Genomic DNA, 6,872 nt, shown 5'->3' on the forward strand with positions numbered 1-6,872 from the left:
TATCAATCACCCACCCCGACGTGCTTCCCTCGCCCCACTCGCAACTTGAACACCAAAGAGACTCCGAGGAAAAACTTACAGCTAATCCTCACATCCTCCTCCTCCTCCTCCTCCTCCTCCTCCTCCTCCTCCTCCTCCTCCTCCTCCTCCTCCTCCTCCTCCTCGTACACCTGCACCTCTCTACTTCGTCTTCGTCTTCTTTTGACTCGTCCTCCTCGTTCTTGTGCTCTACTTCCTCCTCCTTCTCGTACTCTTTAGGAATGAGTGCTTATTCTGTTCTTCTTCTTCTTTCCTCCTTTTCCCCCTTCTCTTCTTCTTCCGCTTCCTCCTCCTTCTTCTCTTCTTCCTTCTCTTCTTCCTCCTCCTCGTCATCTACATCCTTCCTCTCTATTTTTAAAAGAACAAATCCTCATCTCGATTTCTACGTCTCCTTCTTCCTCCTCCTCCTCCTCCTCCTCCTCCTCCTCCTCTACCGCTTCTTCCTCGTCGTCATTTTCCTCCTCTTGCCTGGCTGGCTTAACAGATTGCCCTCGTAATCAATCAAATGACTACTTAACTGACTGACTAATGGGATGATTTAATGACTGACCGACTGTCTTAATAAATGACTGATTAAGCGACTAACAGTGTGTGTGTGTGTGTGTGTGTGTGTGTGTGTGTGTGTGTGTGTGTGTGTGTGTGTGTGTGTGTGTGTGTGTGTGTGTGTGTGTGTGTGATTGAATGACTGATTAACTGACCTAATGACACTGACTAACATTCGCCTCCCTCGTACAGTCATTATGTAACAAGGAAATGAATTACTGACTTATTAACTGGATGACTGATTAACTAACTGACTGACTGACTGGCTGACTAACGAAATGAGCAAAGGACAATAACTTACTTCTTGACTAACTGAACCTCCGAATGATTGACTGACTGACTGATTGACTGAACGACTTACTGACCATAAAACTTAACGACAACTTGACTAACTATGACTAACTGAACAAATGACCAATCGACTGACAATTTGACTGACTAACTGAATGACCAAATACCTTACTTAAAGATAAACTGATTAGCTCTATGACCAACTGAATAATCGACCAACTAACTGACTCCCTAACTGATTGACCCGCAAACCGATCCCTTCCCTGCCCGGCCACCCGACCCTCGCGTCCACCCACTAATGATCCGTCGTAATGGTCAAGGGTCGCTCGGGGTGATAAGAACGCCCGCACCTCCCACGTAACCTTCTTCCCGGCCTCGTCCAAGATAAAGGAGGAGATAGGGCCATTCAAACGCCTAATTATAAACACGAACAACAAGACATTGAGCTCAAGTGGAGAGGCTGCTATCGGCCATCACTCCCGAGTCCAAGCTGGTGGTTGTGGGTGTCAGGGGGGCAGGGGGGTGGTTGAGGTGGCCCAGAAGGACGAGGACGAGAACGAAAAAGAGGACGACTGGTGGTGGTGGTAGTAGTAGTAGTAGTAGTAGTAGTAGTAGTAGTAGTAGTAGTAGTAGTAGTAGTAATAATAATAATAATAATAATAATAATAATAATAATAATAATAATAATAATAATAATAATAATAATAATAATAATAATAATAATAATAATAATAATAATAATAACAATAGTAATAATAGCAAAAGAAAAGAACAACTACTACTAAATTTGATAACGATGATAATAATAATATTTCTTCTCATTTGTTATTTTTGTTGTTATTTTTTTTTTTGTTAATATTCCTTTCCTCCTTTATTTTCAGACACACAAACACACAAACAAACAATATCACACGTATTCACTAAGCTGAAACAACAAACCACTCGATACTGACGACCTAACATTCCCCCCCCCAAAAAAAATATATAAAGAAAATAAGCGAATTCTCAGCGACAATACGACAAAAAAAAAAACATACATAGATAAACGTTGCCGAGAGACTAACATTTCTTACGAGTATAATACAGAGACAACCTGTTAACTTAAGAGAAAAAATAAATGAAAAAAACACAGGAAGAGAGAATGATAAGAGAGAGGAAAGAGACGCAATAAGGGAATGTAAAGATAGATAGATAGATAGATAGATAGATAGATAGAGATAGTTAGATACAAATAGAAGAATAAAGAAAAATATAGCTTGATTAGAGAAGAAAAGAAGAGAGAAAAATGAGAAGAGGGGTGAGGGAGCGGGGGAAGGGAGAAGAAGAAGTGAAGAAGTAAGAAGAGAAAGGAGAGGAAGAGATAGATTGATAGATAGACAAATAGATAGAGAAAAATATAGCTTGATAAAAAAAAGACAAGACGAGGGAATATAGAGGAGCAAAGATGTGAGGAGGGAAAAGGAGAAGAGAAAGTGGGAAAGGAGAGAAAGGTGAAGAGAGAGAAGAGAGAAGAGTCTGCATGGAGGGAGGAAGGGAGGGAAGAGAACAAGGTAAAGAGGAAGAGGGAGAAAAAAGATATATATAAGGGAGAGAGTTTTGAAGTGAAGGAGGTAAGAAGAGTACATGAAGGGAGGAAGAGAAGAGGAAGAGGAGGCAAGGAGGAGTGGAGGGAGGAAGAGAGGGGGAGGGAAAAGAGGGAGGGGGTCCTTCTCAACCTTAGAGGAATCCGGGCATGCCTTCCTTTCCTCACAGTCACAAACACACACACACACACACACACACACACACACACACACACACACACACACACACACACACACACACTCGTTTTCATAACAATAATAGAACAAATTACCAATAAAAAATATTATCAGAAAAAAGTAACACAAGTAATGATGATAACGTTGATGATACTGATGAGGGTAATGATAATGGTAGTAGTAATAATAGTAATAATAAGAACAACAACAATGATAATAAAAAATAATAATAATAATAATAATAATAATAATAATAATAATAATAATAATAATAATAATAATAATAATAATAATAATAATAATAATAATAATAATAATAATAATAATAATAATAATAATAATAACAATAATAAAGAAAATAATAATAATGATAATACTCAACTACGCTTTTTTTTTCTTTCATGCCAGCATTTAAGAAACACCAAAAAATAGTATCATTACAGTTAAAAGAAAAGTAGCAGTGGAAATACATTCCTTTAAAACTCTATTGTGCCTCGTGCTTGACGGAGACAGAGCACCCTTGCAGAAGGAACTCCCTGCCCTCCTGCCGCCCAGGGCACGGAGGGACCCGGGCCCTGAACCCTCGCGTCCCAAAAGATAAATAAAAGTGTGCGCCCCCGGGTGGGCTCGAACCACCAACCTTTCGGTTAACAGCCGAACGCGCTAACCAATTGTGCCACGGAGGCTTGGAGGTGAGGGAAAGCTGGGAAGGATTTGTACCCAGCACGCTGCGCCACCACACGGCACGGCATCCACCCTACCCACCACCACCACCACCATACGGCACAGCATCCACCCTACCCACCACCACCACCACCACACGGCACAGCATCCACCCTACCCACCACCACCACCACCACACGGCACAGCATCCACCCTACCCACCACCACCACCACCACACGGCACAGCATCCACCCTACCCACCACCACCACCACCACACGGCACAGCATCCACCCTACCCACCACCACCACCACCACACGGCACAGCATCCACCCTACCCACCACCACCACCACCACCACCTCTGCCTCCCACCACACATCACCACCACCACCACCACCACACGGCACAGCATCCACCCTACTCACCACCACCACCTCTGCGCCCCCACAACACATCACCACCACCACCACCACCACACGGCACAGCATCCAAACTACCCACCACCACCACCTCTGCCCCCTACCACACATCACCACCACCACCACCACCACACGGCACACCATCCACCCTACCCACCACCACCACCTCTGCCTCCCACCACACATCACCACCACCACCACCACCACACGGCACAGCATCCAATCTACCCACCACCACTACCTCTGCCTCCCACCACACATCACCATCACCACCACCACCACCACCATCACCTCTACCGTGCACACCCATGGCAACCTCTCCTCCATCATACGCTATTCAGCACCACCACCTAAGCTAGCGATAGTTAGAAGAAATAAGCCAAACACCACACACCAGCCATTAAAACACACACACACACACACACACACACACACACACACACACACACACACACACACACACACACCAGCATCACGGCAGAGTACTCTAATCTAAGCCACACATTGTTGCCTCGGGGTCTAAATCCGTCTCTTGGGTTCATAAGTTCGCGGCAGCCTTGCATACCTCACCCCGGGACACAGTATATCTTCACAAGGACAGTTTACCTCCCCCATGTCCCGGCCCCCCACCCTCAAATGTCCCCAGGTATACATTTATGGACCAACAGGAAAAGAAGGAGAATGAACAGCTGGGAGAGGAAGGCAGATGGATCGACCCCTGGGAGTCATCGTCCATGGCAAAGTAAATGTTTCCCTTCAGCCGCACAGCTAACGAGAGACAGCTATGGGCCTGCAGGACGTATTGACGCGGCCTCGCCAAACGCCGCCCTCCAGGATTAGGCCAAGGGGGGGCGTCGTGTGGCAGGTCAGGACGGCAAAAACGGCGAGAGATTTGCGGGCTCGGCCACAACTCACGGGGCCAGGCTGGGAAAGATTGTAGATCGACGGGAAGAGAGCATCATAGGAGGAAGGATGGGAGGAGAGAGAGAGAGAGAGAGAGAGAGAGAGAGAGAGAGAGAGAGAGAGAGCTGGTGGCGAGCATCATTGGCAGGAAAGGATGGGAGGAACGGAAGTATGGGAAGGGAGTTAAGAGACTTACAAACATACAGGGACTTATATTGAGAAAAGGAATCGTGTACGGAATTTGTGAGTTATGTGGAAATACTGCTGGTTTAGATGGACGGATAGCGATCATCATAGAAGGAAGGGATGAGAGGAACGGAAGTATGGGAAGGAAGATAAAAGACTGACAAACATACTGAGACTGGTGACAGGAGAGAAGGAATTGTGTAGGGAATTTGAGTCATATATATTGCTGGTTTAGATGGACGGATAGCGAGCATTATAGAAGGAAGGGAATGGGAAGAGAGGAGGGACGGTGAGGGAGACTGAGGGCTAACAAACATATTGAGACCGTTGAAAGGCGAGAAGGAATTGTGAAGAGAAATTGTGAGGTATGGTTGAAGGTCGGAAATTAAGACTCCGTAAGATTACCTAGAAAGATTGTTAAGTACGGAAGGTAAAAATAACGAGTACAGGGAAGGACCAAAGAATAGTTTTACAGTGACGTATGTATCACGAAGGAGAAAATAAATAGTGTAGTAGTAATAGTATTAATAGTAGTTAGGAAGGCGTCATCATCAGAGGTCCTAATAAAACCAACGGTAGTAATAATAATGATAGTAAAAATAGATAAAGAAAATGAATATAATAGATAACTAAGAACCTTCCTCGGCGCCTCGACATCGAAAGGAAACCTCGTGCATACCAACCCCCACCACCACCACCACCACCGCCGCCGCCACCACGAAAAGGAAAGGCAAGGTGGGAGGAACAAGGAGGGAAAGAGGGACACGGGCGCTTTCTCTCCTCCAACACCACCATCACCTCCTCCTCCTCCACTACCTCCACCTCCATCACATACTCTTCCTCCACCACCATCACCACCACAGCCGCATGATCTACCACCCCATCACCACCACCTCCACAATGGGTTATCTCCACTACCTCCACCTCCATTACATGGGTACTCTTCCTCCACCACCATCACCACCTCCACCGCATTATCTACCCCCCCCCCCCATCACCGCCACCTCCACTATGGGTTATCTCCACTACCTCCACCTCAATCACATCCTACTCCAACACCACTCCACCACCACCACCACCACGCCATTCCACCCCCCTTCCCCCTCCCCCCCCCATCGCCCCCGTCATGCAGTCCCACATCCCCCCCAGGTGTTCCCCCCCCCTCTCTCTGCCGGTGTTGGGGCGGATGTGTGCCATGCCTTCCCACATTCCTCCCCCGACCCCCCCACCCCCCACCCCCCCGGCACCTCCGCCACCCCGCCTTTCTTGCTCCTTGGAAATACATGATCCCACACCCTTGATGGCGTTCAATGCCGGGACTTCACTCGCTTCATCTATTTCAATTGCTCGTTTTTTTTGCCGTATTCTTCCTCTTCGTGTTTTATTTATTCTTTTTTATCATTGTTATTTCTTTGTATCAGGCGGTGTTGGCATGTACACAGCAGAGTCGTTAGCGCGGTTGATGGGGCCAAGAATGCAGTATTTTGGGTGTGCTTGCACGAGGCCCGGCCCGCTACTCCCCCTACACTCACTTCCTCTATACGGGACTAGTCGGGCACCGCGGAGTGTGGGTAGGTGGATGTCCAGGGCGGGAGTGTCAGCGCAGGGGTGGGGTGCCTCGCCGCCTGTCTGAATCAACGCTCCAGCCTATATAAAGCAACAACGTGATCTGTTCACGGTGTCTGGAGGCTCGGCTCACACGGCGTGCCTGATTGCTGCATGATTTCTGCACATTCGGCATCTCTGATTTGCGTATTTCTGCATCTTCCTTACATCCAGATCAGGGAACAAGATCTTTCTCAAGCGGAACACAATTTGCAAGTTTCCAGCACACTATTTCGGTGCAATGACATCGACAAACTGACGCCCGTGCTGTTACTCATGTCAGGCTCTTTCCGGCCGGGGCGAGGCATGCAGAGGCGCCGCGAAGACTTCCTGCACCCAATGCCCCGGCGAGTGGGCACCCCGCCAGCACGACGCTCCAAACCCTCGGCGGCTTGTGTGCCCGACAATGCTTTTTATTCTGTTTGCAAAAAGGAGGATTCAGGGGGAGCAGCCTTTCTCCCA

The 6,872-nt window shown here is 47.2% G+C and overlaps 1 non-coding gene across 1 annotated transcript; it reads right to left on the reverse strand.

Annotated features, from left to right (window-relative positions):
• Positions 1 to 3,245: 3,245 nt before the first annotated feature.
• On the reverse strand, positions 3,246 to 3,319 carry Trnan-guu (transfer RNA asparagine (anticodon GUU)). Its single transcript has one exon. It is a non-coding gene; the product is annotated as a tRNA-Asn (tRNA).
• Between the last annotated feature and the right edge of the window lie 3,553 nt (positions 3,320 to 6,872).

Source organism: Eriocheir sinensis, chromosome 26 (assembly GCF_024679095.1).
Source record: "Eriocheir sinensis breed Jianghai 21 chromosome 26, ASM2467909v1, whole genome shotgun sequence".
Taxonomy (NCBI): Eukaryota; Metazoa; Arthropoda; class Malacostraca; order Decapoda; family Varunidae; genus Eriocheir; species Eriocheir sinensis.